General features: G+C 31.8%; 2 pseudogenes; both read left to right on the forward strand.

The window, feature by feature from the left end:
- Window positions 1–2712: 2712 nt before the first annotated feature.
- On the forward strand, window positions 2713–5545 carry LOC114370694 (annotated as a pseudogene).
- Window positions 5546–9353: 3808 nt separating this feature from the next.
- On the forward strand, window positions 9354–17275 carry LOC114370115 (annotated as a pseudogene).
- Window positions 17276–23043: the final 5768 nt, after the last annotated feature.

A 23043-nucleotide genomic window follows, 5' to 3' on the forward strand; every position in this document is an offset into this window, starting at 1 on the left:
TTAAGACCACCAAAAGTTTTCTATATATCATCACAAACCAAACATACAAAACCATTGTCACATATTTATTTGTATAAAATAAAGGAGAAAAAAGAAAAATATTTTAACACTCTGCAATAGTTATTAAGGAAGGTAGAGAATGTGATTGATGACTAAAATTCTTGTTAGATAGAAAATATCACTATAAAGAATAATATAGGTCCTACATACGCGATATATGTAAAATAGGACATTCAATTGATTAATTTAACATGATTGTTCGTAGTCCAACATGCCTACTAATATATACATTTATTGGCCAATAAAATAAAATGTCTTAAAAATTAATGATGTACTGAATGCTTGACAATTTCGAAAAAAATCTAGGTCCCACACACGATATGTATAAAATAAGACATTTAATTTAGGGTAAATAGTCATTTTCGTCCCTAAATATGTAGAGCGCTAACAAATTCATTTCCAAAATATAAAAATTTAAATTTTAGTTCTTGAAAATGAAAAAAATACAATAAATTCATCTATCTATTAACTTTTATCCGTTACTGTTAATGAAAGAACCTACATGACATAGAGAAACGAAAATGTCACAAAAATGATTGTCAACATGACTGTTGAATAAACTGGACCAAAATGTCAATAAGTTTTCATTTAACTAAAATGTCACTAAGTTTCCATTGGATTAATTTGTCAAATCCCAAATTTCATTTCATTTAAGGGTAAAATATAATTTAATTTTCATCTTTACCCTTTTTTATTGTTGTAAGCATAACATTACAATAAATACTCAAAAAAATAGGGAAGTAAGCATAAGTTACAACAAACATAATAATAAACATAATATTGATTAATAAGCATAATGTGTCTGTTGTTCTAAAACTTTTAATGTGATAATACATTATTCTAATGAGACTCAAAAAAAAAAGTACAATCATTAAGTTAATCCTTACAAAAAAAATTAGACTCAATTTGATTTTGTCATTACCTAATATTATCATAATAAAAATTACAGAGCAACAGATAGATTATGCTTATTAATTAATATTATATTTATTAATATATTTGTTCTAACTTATGTTTATTATTATGTTTTTTCTAAATTATGTTTGTTTCCCTAATTTTTTAAGTGTTTATTGTAATATTATGCTTGTAACGATAAGAAAAAAAAGGAAAGATGAAAATTAAATTATATTTCACTTTAAAATAAAATGAAACTTGAGGTCATTGGAAAAATTAGTTCATTGTAAGCTTACTAATATTTTAGTACAATGAAACATTTTCTTCACATTCAAAAACAAAAACACATATTTATTCTTTACTTTATTTTTTAACATTACTTTAGGTAGTCCAATAAGCTTATTTATAGACATATCCATTATGCAATAGAAAAATAAAATAAATTATCTAAAAAAAGTAAATTATAATGACAATCTCTTAATTTTATTCTAATTACATATATATTTTCTCATTTTTTAGACATTTTTTTGACACTATGTCAGACAGCAAAAAATGTTGTTATTTTATTTTATTTTTTCTTTTTTATCTACATTTCCAAATTTGCCCCTAGTTATTCCCTTTTACTATTAAATCTTTTAATCCTCCTCCGGTGGCAACGCCACCTTTCCTCTTGTTTTGCAACCCCTTCCTTTTATTTCTCCAGATCATCTAATGGAACTTTTGAAGCAAGAGCCCAAAAATGGTGATTCTCATTCGCTTCTTCGAGCAACACTGTAGACAAATCAACCTTTCCAAGTCATCTTCTGTAACAAATAGGGGTACCAAATAAGTGAATCTTTAAATTAAAGCATTAATTAACCCCACCGCTTGGATGCCTCGTCTTTAACCCCCCCTTCCTCATTTCTCATTTGTTTTCACCGTGTGAGTTAATTGTGTTTCATGGTTTTTTATGCCACTGGTATCAGCACCGAATCTCATTTCCTTCGCAAAACAACCAACTTATTCGAACTCTATAAGGGTGTTTTCGAGAAAAAAGAATATTCAACAATCATGTGCATGGCATGACCCCTAAAATTGACTGATTTAACACCATTTGTGGTGCAAGGGTTTCATCTGGAATAAGAAGGTAAAAGTTATGAGATTTTCTCTAGAATAAAAAAAAAAAGTATACATGTAATTAGTAGATATAGTGTTATTGTAATATGTTTAAAATAAAATAAACAAATATCTTAAAATTTAAAGATGTAGTAAATGTTTGGCAGTTTGTAAAGAGTTTAGGTCTCAAACACGTGATATATGTAAAATAAGACATTCAGTTGATTCTTTTCACACGACTTTGGGTGGTCGGAAGATTATTTATAGGCACATTATAATAACGTAAAAAAAATGTCTTAAAAATTAAAGATGTAGTGAATTCAAAATTATGATCCAGTGCATGTTCAATAGTTTTCAATATCTTAACTCTTCACTGTCACTTTGCTTGTAAATTGTGTTCAAGTTGCGCAATCTCATTTATGTAGTGTTGCTTTTATTTTTTTCAATCCTGTTACAATTTTTTTCACAATTCCAATAGGGGAAACATATAGCTTTGGATGCGCGCGCGCACACACACACATATATATATAATTCATAAAAAAATGATCAGAGATTTTCCATTATTCTTTCTTTCTTTGCATATATCTACAAGATCTTCATCTTTGTGCAATTGTTTGAGAATTATGGGTGGCTTGGCCATTTCCATGGACTTATCTACAACTCTTGATGGGTGACTCTAACTTGTACAATCACATTATGCTTGGGAGCCTCCTGCCAGACAAGTTGTGGGTCCCACTCCCCCACTTTTGCCAAACATGGCTATGCAATTACATTTGAGGACTCTTTCTCTACTAGACATCTGGGTACTTATGGTGCTTCTATGTTTACTATTGGAAGAGGAACCAATCTATATCCCTCAAGGTGAATATGTATGCTTTGATTGTACCATTTTCTAATCACCTATTATTACTTTTTACTCTAAATTGTGCACCTATTTTACATATTTTTTGCATATATGTATGTTTGTTCCTAATGGATTTCCTTTCATTAGCTACATATAAGTAGCTTGGATACTATTAGTATACTATTAGCTTGAATACTATTGGTTAAATTATTTTTTTATCTCTTAATCTATTTATTCATTTAATTTAATTTTTTAATTTTTAAAACTTTCAATTAGGTTCTTTATTTTTTAGAATCGATCTAATTTGATTCCATTTTAAATTAAATTTGGTATCATTTTTTAAAGTGTTCAAAGCAAATGGAAGGAAAATAAGACCAAATTAAACCTACTAAATAAATTAAAGAAAAAAATAACTTAACCTAATTAATTTGATATTTGTGTGTCTTGACCGAAGTTACCTCTTGATATATATGTATATCTTAGGGAGCGACATGAACCTCTTCTTTGAGTTTTCATTGACAATTTTAATTTACAAAGCAAATCAATTTTTTTTTCCAAGTATGCTCAAGGGTGTATTAATTTAATTTTAGGAAAAGCTTAATGATTTTATTTTTGTTTTTACTAATAATTCTGAAAATGACATATTATTTTCATATTAATCATAATGATTTTTTTTTACCATTTTCCATACAATATTTAAAATAAAAAATATAAAATTTCATATAATATATCTACATACACTTTTATTTTTTATGTGTCTCTTGTGGTTTATGTATTTATGTAAATATAAATGTTTTGTGACCATACTTTGTTGATATATTGAAATCTTTGATCCATTGCAGATGTCATTCCCTCTTTTGAAACATTTTTTTTTTTGCAAAGTTTAAATACAATTTAGTACTTTTTATTTTTCATCCTTACAAAATTATTTTGTTTTTTAGTCCTTACAAATGATGTTTGTTTTGTTTTTAGTCCTTAAGGTACTTTACATAACACTTTGAACCATGAAAAATAACATTGTCTAAAGTATCCGAAGGACTAAAAACAAAACAAACATAATTTCTAATGACTAAATAAAAAAATAATTTTGTAAGGACGAAAAGTAAAAAAAAAAATACTAAATTATAGAAACTAAAAATATATTTAAGTTTTTTTTTTCAATGAAAGCTTTGCCTTAGCACACTTTACTTCCATCTATTTCAGACTATATTAAAAAAACGGGTTGGACAAAATGTTTCCGAAGACTAATATCATATTGTTGATTACCTTGTATATGTAACAATTTACCTTATTATTGTGGAGTTTGGCATTGGGTGCATAAAGGGCTCGATGACATAAAATCACTTTACAAACATCTTCTTTCTACTCATCACATCTACAACAAATAGAACAATATATCCCTATTTGCTGATGAGTACATAATACATTTGACTTGTTTTTGCCAATATAGGGATGAGTTCATCACATTTTTCTTATTTTGGCATCAAAATATTATTATTTAAGATAAAATATGTGTTACATGTTATTCTATATCATTATGTCATGTGTTGTTTTATGATTTAACTATGTTCTTCCTACTTGAGATATACTCATTTTTAGATTGTTACTTATCCAATTTTTTTTATTTTGCTACTTGACGTTTTAAGTTTTTTTGTTTTGGTATCTATTGTTAATGTCTTTTCGTTAAGTGATGACGAGATAGACAAAATGTCACATCATGATTGCCATATTGTTGTCACGTCAACTAATAACAAACTTTTTTTATTGTTGGTGTTGCCTTGGCAGACGTTAACCTCATATATGAGATTATTAACTAAGGTAACAAAATTTTCTTATGTTTGACAACATCACATAAGGAATCACACCACATAGTATTTATATTAGTATTTATGCACTCATGAATCAATTTTCTTTCTTTTTTTTTTATCATGAATGTTATGCACTCAAAGACATGCGAGATTTCAGTTTCCAACTTTGATGTGCCAACTACAGATCTAAAGTTAGAGTCAGCTTAGCCGACACTAACAACAACAATTAAAAAAAAACAAAAAAAAAACATGTCATTGGTTGATATATCAATGATGTGCCCGTGATGACGTGACATTTTGTCTGTCACATTATCACTTAACAGACAAATACAAACGACAGGTATCAAAGCCAAAAAAATTGAAAACATCAAGTAGAAAAATAATTTTTTAAGATAAATAGCAATCTAAAAAATGAGTATATGTTAGGTAGAAAAAACATATTTAAGTCTTATTTTATTTTTCAAATTCTTATATGTTGACATTTTTGTCTGAGGTTATCATTTTCACTTACCATGATGAAGGGATGACTAATTTTTTTGTGTATTATAGGTTTGGTGTTTCACCCTCTTGATGGAATACTTCATGCATTACTACATACCTTTGCTCTATTTATTGTCCCAATCCATTTCACTTCTCACTTACTAATCATATTCATTGAGGCCATTTGGACTACAAACATTCATGATTGTATTCATGGCAATGTGTGGCCTATTATGGGTGTTGGCTATCACACCATTCATCACACCACATATCGCCATAATTATGCCACTACACCATATGGATGGATTGGATTTTTGGGACTCTTTGTGACCCCAACAAGGAATATATTGATAAGATAATGTGATGAGTTGTAGACTAGCATTGATGACATCCATTGTCTAACAACATATTTTATTTTTATTGCTTAAAACTTTAAGATCATGGCATCTATAGCATAATCTCAATGTTTCTCTCCTGCTCATCAAATGGTGGTAATAAATTAGAGAATATTCAATGTGTTAGTGGTGAAAAATCATGAATGTCACCATTAATTGCATGTAAGCACAAAAATTATATTAAATATCAATAAAGAGATTGTTTTGTAACTCTTATATTCGTTTTTTCATGTATTTCTTTGTTTAATTTGTTCAATGAAAATAACCTTGTAAAATTAGCATAAATATGACTCCTCTCTTTGTCATTTACATCAAGTAATAAAAAAATGGATGTCAAATTCTTTTTTTGGGCCATCAGGAATGCCACATTGGCATCTTTAACAAGGAATGAATAACAAGTCACTAATTGGACACTTCAATACTAATTTCCACATTAACATATTATTTCTTTATGTATGGAAACACCCTTAACGACTTTTAATCCTTATTTTCCACCTTTAATTTTTTTTTAAATGCCTCCAAGACATAGGCATCCATGGATTTGTTGTGATGGAAGAAAAAACATCAAATCACTACTTGAAAATATGCTATTAACATCGATTATTAAGGACTTTTAACATCGGTTATTAACCGATGTTGAATCTACTGATGTTAATTTATAAACATTAACATCGGTTGTTTAAAACCGATGTTATTATAGCAAAAAACAACATCGGTTTTTTGAATAACCGATGGTGGTAAGAAGAAAACAACATCGGTTTTCCTAAAAACTGATGTTGTTTTATGATTTAATTTTAAATATCATATTTGTTTTTTTAATTAGAAACCTGTAGTAATTAATTTAGATCACAACTTATCGTTCAAAGTTGTATAAAAATGCATAAATCAGCCATGCACCAAAAGTTATAAACAAAGTATATCAATATATCATGCACCAAGGGTAGTTATAAACATTCATAAACAAAATAACATATTACAAACAAAAATTTACAAATTGATAATATATTAGAGTAGTAATATACTTTAATTACAAACAAAGCCAGAATAAAACAAAGTTAAAAGTTGCATCTGAGAACTCAAATATAAGTTGCATCTGTGCAAAAGTCCTCTATCCATTTCCAATTTTTGCGGGCTTCATATGATAATTATAAACTATTCTACATTCTTTCCCTTCCAAGTTTAGATGAGTGAATTTTGCAACTTTCATAAATGAGTACATGGTACTCGACACATCTTGAAATGCAAAGAAAATTCATATTAGATAACTATATGATATCAAAATTTGACATACAGAAAGGAGTGCTTAATTACTTACCAAACTGCTGCAAGTCACTTTGTACTCAGTGAGTAAGACTTTAAAAGTGACTGAGTTAGGAACTTTGTGGTACAAGGAGTGTCATTTAGAGAAAGCTTTTGGTTTATAGCTACTTTAGAAGATGGTGAGGAGGAAAACACTCTATCCATAGTAGGTCAAGGTGACCTAATGATTTCCAGTGAGCCCATAGAACTCTCTAAGTTTCATCCATCCAGCAAGTAGAACTGGGCTCACCAAATCTTGGTTATATGTGACAGAGTGCATGTTGCCACTAGAATGTAGCAGATGCCACGTAGGCTCTGGTTTATCTTTCCATCTTATAGCAAATGACCTACTCATTTCATCGTAAGACTACATTTAACAAATAAATTAATATAAGCAAAAGTACTGTTATATATCAAGTCATATTTATTGTAGAATAGTCTTGAAATAATTTATAACCTGATCAATAACATGAATAGTGTTGAATATTTCATCTGATTCTTTGTTAATCTTCATCATTATGTTAGTCATTTCCTTCCATTTTTCTTGATGTTCATCCATGGTTTCCAAACTCCATTTACAATATAAACATGACATTAATATGCATGATACATTTGACATACCAATATGATATTCCTATTTTGGGGGCCTAAGGCTGTGGCAGAATTCTCACACCAGCACAAAGTCCCATTAACAAGCACATACACACAGAACCATGCAAACCAAAAACAAAATTGTGCAACCAAAACCTATTTTCTAGTAGTGTGTACATGAAGTTACTACCATATACATGACCTAGAAGGCCACAGGTATATACAACAGGATGCACTACCATAGCTTAAAAACACATGTATAATTTAACTTCCATGGTAATAACCGCAAACCAAGCAAAAAAAAAAAAAAACAAACAACACACTACCATAGGTTACGAACACAAGCTTCATTAGAGAATCACAATAACAACAACACTAACATTTACACCATTATCAATTTCAGAAAGCATATTTTCATACATAAAGCAAACGCGTTGCGATGCCGTCACCACCTCACTCGCGTTTTGTCTTCTCGAAACCAAATAGGGCTTATTTGTCGCGAGGTGTGGAGAAGACGAAACACGACTAAGGTGGTGATGACAGAACATTGGAATGCGAGGAAGAGGATGCGTTAACGAACTTACCTACTAACAGAGCAAACACAGTAGAGAGGCGAAGAGGTGAGAGGAGGAGAACAGGCGAGGAGGCGAATCGAGAGGAGACGAACAAACAAGAATGCGAGGAAGAGTGCGCGCGAGAGAAAATATGACTCGTAGAGGCACTTCAAATACTTTTAAATGTAAGTTTTAACGTCATTTTTTTACTAAAAACCGATGTTAACTCAGTCATGTTAACATCGATTTTTCGAAAAACCGATGTTAACGAAGTCACATTATTTACAGTTTTGTCACTGCATTTTTGTTAATATCGATTTTATAAAAAATCGATATTAAAATAACGATCTTAAATGTATATTTTGTAGTAGTGAATCCAACAATTACAAACCACTATTAAAATCCAATAAGCCCAAATAGAAGAACAAAAAAGATGTCTAGAGAATAATGATTCTAGTAATGATTATTCTTTCGCTAGTAATTGTTTCACCCCCAAAGTAAATCAAAGTAGTGACATCAAAATGGAGATTCCAAAATCTAAAAGGTAAACTCCAACTCAATGAATTTTTAAATTGACTATAAACTGTTGAAACAAGTGTTTGAGTACAAAGGAGCGTTTGAGGAGTAAAAAGTAAAAATTGTTATTGTGAAGCTTGCAAATCACATGTCCATTTGGTGGAAAAATCTTAAGAAGGAACGAGGACATGAAAAGAACAGTAAGACTAAAACATTGGAGAAGATGCGATCTGAGCTTACATGTCAATTCTTACGTAACATTAATTAAGGGTTTAATACAAGAATAAAAAAAGAGAAATACTATGTACAATCAATAATTTTTTTTTGAAAGAGTGTTGGTGTAATTTATTATTTTATTAAATTTCCTATTTTTTTCAGTAAATAGACACATATTACATTTTATCCATAATTTTTTTAGAACTTACTTAATATGTATTACTTTTAACATATCACAAGAGATAAAATTTTACATAAATATATTTATATAAATTATAGAGATAAATGTTTATAAAAAGTTATAATAATATAATTTAAAAAACATACTTTATTATAATGAATATAATATGTGTCTATTTAAGTTTTCTTTAAGAATTATATGACGAAATTTATAACATTCACTTGCTTAAGTAACGAGAATTATATGTGTCTAAATTATTGTAGCTAAAATTCAAATATAAAGTTTAATTATTTTAAAATAAATAAAAAGGAGGAAAAAAACAAAATAACTAGAATATTGGTGAATATCTCAACGTTGGGTTGCTAAGCTTCATGAATCATCATCGTATTCGTATGGTGTTTCTAGGTAGCAGCAACAATCATGCTCTTTCTTTCCTTTCATCCTTCTCTATCTACAAATTCATATTCATATTCTCGCTTTCACATTTCCTCTTCTCTGCCCCCAAACTCCAACAATGGCCATAATCATCAACACACTTCAACTTCACCTTCTGATGTTCCCATCAAAGCCCCCATTCCTCCATGGATGAAGAAGGGTCCTCTTCTTCTCCAACCCCACGAGCTCTTTCACCTCTCCAACCCCAAATCCAAGAAGTTCAAGCCGGAAAAACATGAACTTTCTGATAAAGCTTTGATGGGAAAGGAGGTAAGAGGGAAGAGGGCAATGAAGAAGATTGTGGAGAGGGTTGAAAAGCTTCACAAGACTCAGAATTCATATGAGACTCGAGTTGGTTCCCTCAATGTTGAAAACTTTGGAGGATATTTGAAAAATTTGAAGGAAAATGATGAGGTTAGAACTAAGGGGGAGAATGCCATGGGAGAAGGATGAGAAGTTTGGTTTTGTGAAAGTGAAAAGGGAAAAGGTTGTCACTGCTGCGGAGTTGACTCTTGATAAGGTGCTGCTTCGAAAGTTGAGGAATGAAGCTGAAAGAATGAGAACGTGGATCAAGGTTAAGAAAGCTAGAGTTACACAAGATGTTGTGGATCAAATTAAAAGGACTTGGAGGAGAAATGAGCTTGCCATGACTAAATTTGATATCCCTTTGTGCCGGAACATGGATAGAGCTCGAGAAATTGTTGAGGTTTTGGTTTGTCCCTTTTCTTCTTCAAGTAGAATTTTGTTAAACTGCTTGCATTGCAATTGTTATATTAATGGATGTGTGAATCATTATGTTAGATTGTAAGTGTGTTGTAGATGATCGAAAGATGGGTTATAGAAGGCCATGTTGTGTGTCTAAAATATGCATATTTCATACCCGCTGACCATCTAGTTCTATTTGTTGATGTTGAAAACACTTTTTCTGTAATGTGTTTTGGCTTGTGAAACATATGTCTTCGTTTGATAAAATTTCCAAATTTTAGCTAAGGATTCAAATTTGCATGTATGTTTATAGATGTTCAATATTGAAAGTTGATATGAGCTGGTGTAACTGAGTAATTATTGATATCTAATATTGAGTGTTCTGTTACTGCTATATAATGCATATATGCTGCTATATATGAATTAGTTGTGTGAATGTTCTAATGTTAATCAAACTTTTTTGATTTGTAGATGATTATTTTTGTTATGTTCTATATTTGTTTCATGTTATCCTTCCATGTTATCTGGTGACTACATTAGTGTTCATTTCCCGTATGAATAGACAAAGACAGGAGGCTTGGTTGTTTTGAGTAAGAAGGATTTTCTTGTGGTTTACCGAGGATGCAATCATCAGTTGACCACTAAAGGTTCTCCTAGTCTAAGAACAAATCGTTTTGAAATGAATAGGGTGGAATTAGCTACCAAAGGTGATATTTGCTGGGTTGTATCCAACAACAGTTCCAGTAAGATGCTGAGTTGGAATGCTGATCATAAGGATTCTATATCAACTGGCATCCAAGATGTGAATTGTCAACTGGTCAATGGGTCACTGTAAGAGAGGGAAACTAATAGATTGTTGGATGGCTTACGCCCTCGTTTCATTGATTGGTGGATGCACAAGCCACTTCCAGTAGATGCCGACTTACTTCCTGTAGAGGTTCCTAGATTTCAGCCTCCATTTAGGCTTTGTCCACCTCATTCTAGTGCTAAACAAACTGCTTATGAACTAACATACTTCAGGAAGCTTGCTCAACCTTTACCAACTCATTTTGTCCTTGGTACTCTCCTGCTTCCTGCAATCCTTCAATATCATTTTTAGGCTGAGACTACATATTTATTTTGTTGTTTTTCCTAAATAGCTGCAATTTATACAAAAGAATTACCATTTTAAACCAGCTTAACAAAATATATATTTATCTTTGTTTTTTACTATCATCATCATCACCATCATCTTCTAGATTTATTTCATTAGATCTCTTTTATTAATTTATGTTGTGAATTTTTCCTATCCATAATTGAGCAAGACTATTTATTACATCAGGTTTTGGATTTTGTTATCCTTCTTTCCTCAATTATAATGAATTGTAATATAATATCGATAAGCATGGTTTTGTACTACATACTAGCTTATAGGTGGGTTATAGTCAACAATTTATTGACATAAACATGTCTTTACAAGCATGAACAACCATGTTTAGTTTTTATGACTAATATTTTATATCTGGAGAGTAGAGACTACGTACAAAGAGTTTGTTGGTCAGGTTTAATCGAAATAACTTCATATACAATTCAGTGCTCACTACTCAATAATAGTCAGTTGCCTCAATTTGTGATAGTTCTTACGTCTTAAGCTTATGATCTCATCAGTATCGATTTAGAAAGCCAAATAGCATACCTGAAGCAGTTGATTCTTTTATGCAATATTTGTCCAATACATATACATAGTCAAGCAGTATCCATACCAAAAAGTAATTGCTTCAAGAATGATGAATCTGATCATTAACTTCAATAAAGAAATTCTTAATTAATTAGTTGTAATTTAACATTAGCTACAATTAACAAATGTTGAGCAAAAATACTTTTGTACAAGTTTTATGCTTGAAGTTAATTAAATCATTTTTTATCTCTGTATTATGAAGGAAGGAACAAAGGACTCAAGGGATTAGCTGCTGCTATCTTAAAGTTGTGGGAGAAGAGTCTTATAGCAAAAATTGCTATCAAGTATGGAATTCCAAATATTGACAATGAAATGATGGCCACTGAACTGAAGGCAAGTTTGATATAAATTTAATTGTTCCACATATGTGAGATGCAAGACATCCTAGACCTTAGGTGTAGGTTTCATCAACAATATTATGTATCTGAACTTGACTTTTTCATGCTGCGTTGACTTGGAGACTGTTAAATGATTGTACAGAGTCACTTTTTGGGGAAGAACTTGTCACTTTGTTTGTCCTCACTTGAAATGTAGCCTACTCCGGGAATGACATGTAAATTACTACAACGGCAAGGCCTACTATAATAATTAAATTTAGAATGACTGGGAAAGATTTCAAAATGGCTATTGGAAGCAAAAATCACATGTTGCACCAACAATGTTTTTCCAGATTATCTTGCAAATATGCTCTATGTTTAATAGTCATGGGAGACTGCTGGACTTGGCCACTTGGGCTGCTCTTTTGTAGCTTGTATATTAGTTCTTGTACCAGCTTTGGTTTATGTATCCAAAAACAGGTGTAAATAACTTTAGTGTATTTAATGCAGTGTCTCACTGGAGGAGTTTTGTTGTTGCGCAACAAGTTTTACATATTACTCTATAGGGGAAATGATTTCCTTCCAAGAAGAGTTGCATCTTTGGTGGAAAAGAGAGAATTGGAGCTTAAAAGTTGCCAACATCACGAAGAAGTTGCACGGATGAAAGCAATTCAAGCCTTTTCTCCCATTGGTGAAGTGACACAAGACACTAGTACAAGTGGAACTTTAACAAAATTTAGGAAAATCCAAACAAAGCTTGAGGAGACAAAAAATGTAAACAAAGATTTGAACATTCAACTGGAAGCAGAAATATGTAGAGTGGAGAGGGAATTGAAGGAGGAACAGCGCAGAGCATTCATTGTAAGCTTTGGCTAATTGAAGTTTTCCTTTTGCATTTGTCAATTATCTTATATTGATACTCTCTTTTAATTGTATGGATTTTGCAGCTTAACAAGAAAATAGAGAGATCAGAGAGGGAATTATCAAAGTTAAATGCTGCATGGACACCTAGTGAGCAGGATATTGACTTGGAAATAATGACAGATGAAGAGAGAGAATGTTTTCGAAAGATAGGATTGAAGATGAAAAGTTCCTTACTGCTTGGTAAAGAAATTCCACTTCTCCAGTTTTAATTGGGTTTACATACTCTCTCCATCAAAATCTGTATGACTTTTTTTGTTGTTGTTTTAGCTATCATTTATTGCTGAGTAATCCAATTGTTAAGATGTTCCACCTCAATTAGGGGGAATGTGGTCAAAGTACTCCTTATAATAAGGCTTAGGTAACCCCCCTCCCCCCTCCCCCTATGCTAGGTTTTTGGGTTGAATTAGGCTTTGTGCATTTCTAATATGGTATTAGAGGCTATGGCAAATGTTTAGTCTTGGGTGAGCCAATCCTCTCCTCTTAAGCTAGGTTTCGAGGTTGACTTATGCCTAGTCCATTACCAATGTCATGGTTATAACTTATAGGAGAGTTGCGTTCAGTTACAAAACTTATACATTGATGAAATTCTGTTAGGTAGTTTCTTTGTATATGATAATTGTTGGAAATAACTGTCTTTTATGTACTTAGAAAATAGTAGATTTATGAACTTAGGGAATTGCATATTCATGTACGTGAGTGTTCCACTCATGGATCTAGGAATTTGCACCCATAGCATAGGAAATAGTCCCCACATAGTCTATTAAGAGTCTATATATAAGGATGCTTCGCATAACATTCAACTGAAGAGGAAAGCCTTGTCATTCAGAATTCCTCTGTAAAATATTATCTTCGTCATTAACCCCCCATCCTCCACTGAGTCAAAATCAACAATAATTTTATAAATCACTTGGATAATAAATTATATTTCAAATACCCAACAATGGTTGGTTGCAGTATAAGTGAGTTTCAGTTTTCAAATACTCACTGATATCTCTTTTAGTTGGAAAAGCTGCATTGTCTTTTTCTTGATCCTAAGAATTTACATTGACAAATGAATGCAGGCAGGCGTGGAATCTTTGCCGGTGTATTGGAAGGCCTACATCAGCATTGGAAACACAGAGAAGTAGTGAAGGTCATTGTGACACCCTCTACCCCGACATATATATATATAAATAAACGAAATATATAAAAATATCGGTAACCAAATTCACACGGGTAAAAGGTTCACATTCACTTCACTATTATCCATTAAAACTTATTAAAACATATTCGGCTCAAAATAAGGCCGTCAAAATTTACATAGATATTTTATTAGATCAGTGAAATAAAATAAAATAGACTAACATCATGCAATTAATATAAAAACTTATGTCCCACTGTCACATTCTATCAGAGCATTGTGTCTCGATGTCCTTCAGCATAATGTTCCTTAAAGCAATTCACCTAGTCATCTGCTCCCCCGAACACAAAGTTCAAGATCATCACAGGATCCAAACACAAACAACACACAGAGAGTGAGTTATCACATTCCTAACTAATAGAGAAACAAGACAGCTAGATATACATATCATATAAACCAAATAAAACTTACTTACATGTAATTCACGTAATTCCACCACTTTGTCATTCAAAGTTCACTTTTCATCCATCAATCACACTTTTCAATCATCAATCACATTACACAAGAATCACACGTTCTGATCAAGACATAATAACACATCAATTTCATAATAAACAATTAGCAAGCGCATGAAACAGTTATGCTAAGACTCAAGCCTATATACAATGTGGTACCATGTCAGTGAAAAACCTCGTCAGGCGCCTAGGAGTACATGACAAGACAAACCACACACTAGCAAGTCAAGTCACTCTCACTAGGTAATATCATAGGGAGACCAGTCAGGGTCACAGTGTTTTGCGAGAATGCTCCAACCATATGGGATCAACATAGGCTTAAAGGAGCACTCAAACCGTGTGACCCCAGAGCCTACACTCCGAAGAGTCCGTCAGGGCCTCTCCCTCCAGATTCAGGTCCAACCCAGAAAATATTTTAGCACACAGACTCTATCTATGAACTGTACAAAACACACGACTCCTCAATTGTTTTCAAAATAATTTTAACTTGTCGCCCTTTAAGGGTCTTATCATTAACTCGTCGCCCTTAAAGAGACTTAACATTAACTTGTCGCCCAAAAAGGGACTTAGCATCAACTCGTCGCCCTTGAAGGGACTTATGATCGCGTGATTGTACAATTCATATTTCACAACTCAATGCACATATATATCTCAATCATATACATACTCAATTTATCACATACACTTAATCCCAATCACAATGGTATAATCTCAATATAACATTTTATCACACCTCATGAATCATATACACTTTACCTATGAACTATGCAATACACACATTTACTCAATTGTTTTCAAAATCATTTTAACTCGTCAGATTCCCACAGTGGATCCCATCGCAATACTCATCGCCCTTAAAGAGTCTTACAATTGTGTGATTGCACAGTTCATAGTTCACAACTTAATACACACATCTCATCTCAATACACATGTATTTCATCATCCGTCACATGTTCAATTTATCACATACTCACAGTTTGAATCATCAGTTCATAACCTTAACATGACAATTTATACAAAAGATTTTATCACAACATGAAATGTAAAACCTCTGAAATAGTTTCGCACAATTGTATCAAAATCATGGGTCAAACACAAAGACATCAAGAGCACTAAAATTTATCAATCAATTCTCATCAGGACATCAATTGGTACATAGAACACAATAATATTGTATTTATAATCATAAAGAGAAAATTATAATTCAATAAACATCCCAAAATAAACCCAAATTTAGTTCTCTAAGGATCCCTACACATGTTCTCACTAACCCCCAATTGTGAATAACTCATCCCTTACCTCTAAGCGGACTCATGTGTCTTCTGACAACGATAGCGACATCTCTAGCGGTTCCCTAAGATTCCTCCAGTTTTTCTTCCGACTGCTCCGATAGAATTCTATAACGTCAGAGAGACAGAGAAGAGATTGAAGCCTCCACTTGTATTGTATTCAAGCGATTTCTTTTTCTCCCCCCACGAATATTATTTCTTAAATCCCAACGATAAAAGTGTGAAAATTTGAATTTCGAACAACATACCCAAATTTCATGAAAATCCAACGGTTAACGAAACCGGGATCATAGTTTTACCAAGACAGTTTTGGGTTTTTGCGGGAAAATAAAAGGCTACAATGCGAAGGGTTTTCCTCTAAGCTCAGACATGATTCTAAAATTCCCAACGGTGAGAATGTTTGGAATTGGATTGCGAACGCGCTGCTAGAATTTCACGATGATCCAACGGTAAATGAGTCCGAGATCGTTGTTTTTCTAAGATAGGTTTGGTGGACTGCGAGAAAAAGAAAGAGTTTTGAGTGGAGAAAAGAGAAAAACGAAAATGAGGGGAAGAGGAGGCACCAGACTTAACATAGCTATTTATACCTAGGGTACTAAGCCTATTATTTGCTCTATATTTATTTATTTATTTATTTATTTACTAAAAAACTTTTTAAATTTATTTACGAAAGATTAGAATGTTACAGTCATTACAATGCAGAAACTATTCAGTCAAGTAATCAACACTGCAAAATTATTGGAGACAGAAAGTGGTGGAATTTTAGTTTCAGTTGATAAACTGAAAGAGGGCCATGCTGTTATTGTCTACCGTGGAAAAAACTATAAACGGCCTTCAAGAAAGTTAGCAAAAAATCTTCTAACCAAGAGAGAAGCTTTGCGTAGATCTCTTGAAATGCAGAGAATTGGAGTAAGTGACTGCTTTCTTTTGCATCCATTGTTCTCCTAGTTCTTTTGGGAAATTCATATCCAATTCCTTTATTTCTATTTTTCACTGATCAAGTTTCATTTTCCATTCAAGACTGATTTGCTTAATATTGTTTCAGTCGCTGAAGTTTTTTGCTCGTCAGAGAGAGCAGGCAATCTCCAAGTTAGAGGTAAAACAGGTAAATCCCTACATTCTGTGCTTGAAACTGGCATTCATGTATAACAATATTGACAAATAACAAATATGTCAAGGTGTCTTTTTCATTTGACTAGAAAACTTAGACTTCAATGTGATCACTTTATTTGTTGTACTGTATAACTGAGATTCTTTTTGCAATTTTAGGAAGACCTGCAGCAGGAAAAGGAAATTGCGCTGAGAGAATTTGAAAATTAATGCATACATGTCTAAGACATTTATCATGCTACAACTTCTCTCTAGTTTTCTGCTTGTTGACAAAAGACAAGACATGAGAAATTTGACAAGCATTATAGTAAGCACAACATGTTTTGCAAGTAAGCTTTCCACTGTAGTTTTGTGAAAAAAATTGTTTGAGTCAGTTGTCCAAAGTCCAAACTGTCCCTTATTTAATTAATTGGTTATATGTGAACTTCCTTTCCAGAGAATCAAAGCAGCACCTGTTGTATGGATCTGGAAAACTTTGAAACAATAGTTCTGCATGTAGGAAATTGCAATAATCTGGAAGTTTGAGCAGAGTATATTGTGCAAATTTATTTTTTTCCTTTTGCAGAAATCAAGTGTTTATGCTTCATGAGAGTGAAGCGCTTTTCACTCATGTTCAGCCACTATCATCTTTCTGTAAGTTGAAGCTGAATCCTTTGAAGAGGCATAACTTGCATGTAGAAGTTCAAAAATACTTCTACAAGGTTGTTCCTTCCGTGAAATGTTCTATAACATTTATAACAGAGAAACTTGACTACCTCTAGCATACACTTAAGAAGCTGCATAAGATGAAGGACACATTACTAATATTACGAACATGTATTGTATATAACTTGTTAAAGCCATTGAAATTTCTGATGTATTCATTTTTATATTATTATTTATGCGGTAGTTAATGTGTTTTCAGACTAAAGTACAATGAGTTAAGCTTTGTAATTAAGTTGGGCAGACGAAGCTATTAGGTACAAGTAACTTTTCCTCTGTTTTGTAAGCCATATTTGTATCAGAAACAAATGCATTCTGCTGTATGAATGAAAACTTTTCACATTGCATATTTTATTCAAGACGGCAACACGGAAAATGTGCACGTGTTCATACTTGAGTTCTCACTATATTGTAAAATGAACCACACCATCATTACTTACTTTGGTATATGTACCAATGCAATAAGAGAATTGTGACAAAAATCACACCATTAGTATCTATCTGAATTTTACATGGCAGAGAATCAGCATCAGAAGTTCTCTCTCCAGAAGCAGTGCAGGCTTTGCAAGTGTTTAGGTCTACGAAGTACACAGCAATTTGTGGAGTCAGATGTTGCTTGCAAACTCAACGGGTACATGAATTATGTAACATGATTGAAACTTTACATTATTATTAAATAAAAGCAGATGTAATATGTGGGCAAAGTACCATGGTCCATAAAATAAGATGACAGTTTAGGCTCATATTGTGGCTAAATGGTCAATGCCACTACTTCTTTGTTTGTCAGAAAAGTAAACCCTTGAATTTTGATGAGTTATGGGTCTTGTCTTGTCTCATTCGGAGCACTTAATAGTTTATTACTTTTCATCAACTTGGACTTTTTTTTCCCTAAAGGAAAATGTTTCATGAACATTAAAGTAGCACAATAAACATTGTTTCTTTAATCTCATTAGTATGTATTTTTTGAACGTATGAATTCGGTGTGAAATGTTCAAAGAATGGAAGTGTTAAATCACTATCTACTGTTGTGGCTGTCCATAATCATGAATCACGAATCACGATCAATTACCAACTCACAAGATTGACATGTCTTGCAATAATAACAAAAAAAAATGCTTACTTACCATATCTTGGTTATATGCAGGATTTTAGTTATGAAGGGAGAGATTATTGTTGATGAGCTTAGTACTTTTCTAAATACTCACAAATCACCATCTATCAAAGCTAGCTTTTGAAGATTTGATTGAAGAAATGAGGACAAATTATGCAAAAGGAAACGATGGAAGCCTTTAGATATGTTCATGTTTGGGAAACTGGCCACTAACACCCATGGTTTTCTGCTTCGGAATTAGTTGTATCGATTGGTATGAGTTGTGATGCAAAGTCTGTAAACGGCAAATCGTGTGAACCAAGACATGCAACATCACTGTTGCAAATTTAATATTTAATGGTTCTGTTAGTAGCAGTGCTCTAGCGTGTTGGATCATGGGTTAATTTTAAAGATATTGTTGCTTCAATTTTTTTATACATAAAATCTTAGGACACTCCTGTTCTTACAGTTTTGATAATTAGTTAAAATTTATTCAAAATTATAACGTTAAATAAAGTGTGAGACTAAAATTTTTTTGTAAATTTTAATAAATTTCAGTTAATAATAAACCGTATGCTTAAAAGAGTAGTATATTAAAAAGTATGTTGTTCATATTTTTCTAATTTTAAAAGTGAAATTGAGAATAATTTCTAATTAACGAAAGTGTAAAAATCGTTATAATGATAGTATATCAAAATTATATTCTTGTTAGCAATCTCTTATTCAACATGACAAGTTAGACTAGTAAAAAAAGTACAAATGTACAATGCCCTTGCAGAAGCTTGGTTAACGAGTGTTGCTAGGTGCACCTAGCATTATTGCTGGTGCATCCAGCATTCTTTGAAAATGACAAAACTGTTCCTGCTAATTTCTCCCTTTACGGATCAAGTTGATCCGTAAGTTGATTTTTAAGACTTACGGATCAAGTTGATCTGTAAAAAACTTACGGATCAAGTTGATCTGTAAGTCTTAAAAATTAACTTACGAATAAACTTGATCCGTAAGGGGTATTTCTGTCTTTTCATGGTTAGTGCTGAGTGCACCAACAATAATGCTGGGTGCACCTAGTAGCACTCTTGGTTAACTCCATCTTATGTACTTGGGCTTGCTAGATGGAGCCACAATCTAAGGTCGGACATTTTAATTCTGCACCTTTCAACTTGTATCTTGCACCTCCCCTTTTATGTGTGTGGACAAAAATAGCCCTTTCACAAGGAACTCTTTTTTTGGAATGATCATTCTAAAAGGTAAATTACCTTTTAGAATAGTTTTAGAGCATTTATTTCTATTGTGAAATGGTCATTCTGAAAAGTAAAAAGATCTTTCAAAATGACCATTTTGGAATATGATACAAAACTATTCCAGAAGATAAAAATTACTTTCTAGAATAGTTATTAAGGAATAAAAAAAATAAGTATTCCAAAATTATTTCAAAATTTTTCTGGAAGATAAAAATGACCTTCCGGAATAATCATTCTAAAATAAAGTGATCGAAAACTATTCCAAAATAGTCTTTCCATAAGCCAAAAATTCAATTCCAAAATGGTCATTTCGGATTTACTGTTCCACAATAGATGTCCCTCCCTACACTTGAAACTCATGCAAAACCATAGATGGTGATGCACAAAGGAAGGAGGGGGAAGGTGGTGGAGTGGCGTCGTGAGAAGGGTGTGTTGGTTTGCACAATGGAGGACATGGTCATTGTTGTTGCGGGAGGGTGAAGGAGGTGGTGCGATGTGGAGGATGAGGTCACAATCGTCGCAAGTGAAGGAGGTGTCGTCGTGACGTGAGTATGCTTGTGAGGGAGGTGTTATGACGAGTTTTAGGATTGCGATTAATCTAAGATAGGTGTTAGGGTATTATAGTCTTTTTAAACGTGTTTGGAAGTACAGGGTACAACTTGAGAGATGTAGGATTTATATCCCCTAAGGTCATGACTCATGGGCTACTAATAATTAAGTATTTTAACTAGCATTTAGGCATTTAGCTACTTTATTAAATAATTTTAATTTCATGAAAAATAATAATTTTAATTGCTTAAAATATGTTAAATGTATTTTAATATAATAGATATATATTTTCTTTTTAATATTTTTTAAAAAATTATTAAAGATAAAAGCTATTCATAAAAAAACTTTCACAATGCATTTATTCAGACTCTGGTTAGAAGTGTTGGATTTTGCATTCAATTATCGTTTTCAATGATTTATTTGCAAGTCTTTATAATTATAAAGCTACCTTCATATTCCGATTTAGGTTTCACAATTTGAATTGAATAATTTACACACTAATTAAAATCTTGATTAGTGATCACAACAGGACCGAAATTTTGACTTGTCTCGTACATTGAAATCGAAAACACAACGTTGTTGACTTAAAAAAAAAAAAAAACTCACAACTGATATTTGATTTTAGTCCCACAAATATAAAAAACATTTGTTGACTAATTGAGAGTCATCTATTTGAGAGTCACACCTTTGAAACAAACTTTTTCATCGCTTTGATAATTTTACCAAATACTATTTTTTCTAGAGGACCAAATAATCAAATACTGTTATATAAGAATTGACACCGAGACATATGCTATATTTTTTTTAAAGACAAAGGTAAAATTTATTAACAATCATTGAGACATATGTTATATATTAATTTTACATCGTTATTACCTCTAAATTTGTTTTCTATTTATACATATTGATGTTATTCTATCCAGATATTTTTTTACTGATTCTATCCAGATATAAATGTGTATAATTATTTTTAAATAATTAAACCAGTTCAAATTAAGCTTTCATAATTTTCCTTAATTATCATTATTTATATCTTATTTAATTTTAAAATTATTCCTTTCTATCTTTTTTTTTATCTTTTCAGTTAACAGATGATAAGAAGGATAAAGTTGTTGGAAAGTATAAAGATGATATTAAAGTATCAAAGCAAAACGCAGTTAAATGAAATTATAGAACTAAAATACTAATTTAGCAATAATAATAATAATTCATTAATTTCCTATCATCAATATCGTTATCTATTTTTTGCATGCAGATTTTCTTATGGAAACAGCTCTTCCCTCCACATGTTATTGTCGTTGCCTATATAATATAGGCAATGCAAAAAAGAGATGAATAGTAAATCGAATGCTGCCTTATGGTACGTAACAACCATAGGTGGCGGGGAAACTAGTAACGAGTGAGCAATCAATTAATAAGACAGACCCTGGTATTCCACTGTGATGAGTTTCGTCAAAGAATTAGGTAAAAAGTAATTATGAGTTGTAACAACTAGAAAGAAAGTAAGAGATTAATTGATCAACTCAAGTGGAATACGAAGAGTGAAACATAGCTTTTCGATATCAATCAATTATGGTATGCCATTTTTTAGTTTAGCTGTGAGCAATAATTTCGGTTAGACTGAATTACATTGATTATGCACTGTTTTATTTTTTTTCCACACGATAATTAATTTGAAAATTCCTTTGAATTTCATTAAATATTTCTCCTCGTGTCATCTAAAAATTGCCCCACTTCAGCAAAAAAAAAAAATCTAAAAATAGCCTCCTCCATACACTATACATATTAGCATTCCATGCGATGACCATTTGCTTTCCGTTAACAGCTGCTTTCGGCTATATATATTTGACTGAAGGTATAAAGTACATCATTACATGACTACACCCCAAAGCACAATATAACACATGCTATTAGGGCAAATACCGATAGGTTAAAATATTTTTTCTTAAAATAAGTATTGCCTTTTAAGTTATTTTATAAAGACATTTTTTTAATAAATAAATGAAAGAAAATAATAATTAGGCAATCCTAACCTTATTTAGTAAAATTATAAATGGTTGTGGTTGGTTGAGAATTTGAACACTCAACTATTACATTGTCACTCAATATGCTAATACTCAATGAATAATTTTTCTAAATACCTATTAAATTTACGTCTAAATACCATAGTCCGATGTAATTTTTTCATTCAAATTCGAATGTGACGTACGTTGGTGATTAGTAATGACAATATATGTTGTTCTTTCTTTTGCAACGTGTTTTTATTACAAACTATAAAATTCTTAAAACTCAATTTTGTTGCGAAAGAAACATTTGAGTCAAACGTATTTAGCACCAGAAGTTTTTTTTTTTTTTTGGCATTAGATTTTGTTGCCATTAGCTAGTCGAGAAGGGAG

The sequence above is a fragment of the Glycine soja genome, chromosome 2, assembly GCF_004193775.1.
Source record: "Glycine soja cultivar W05 chromosome 2, ASM419377v2, whole genome shotgun sequence".
In the NCBI taxonomy this organism is placed as follows: Eukaryota; Viridiplantae; Streptophyta; class Magnoliopsida; order Fabales; family Fabaceae; genus Glycine; species Glycine soja.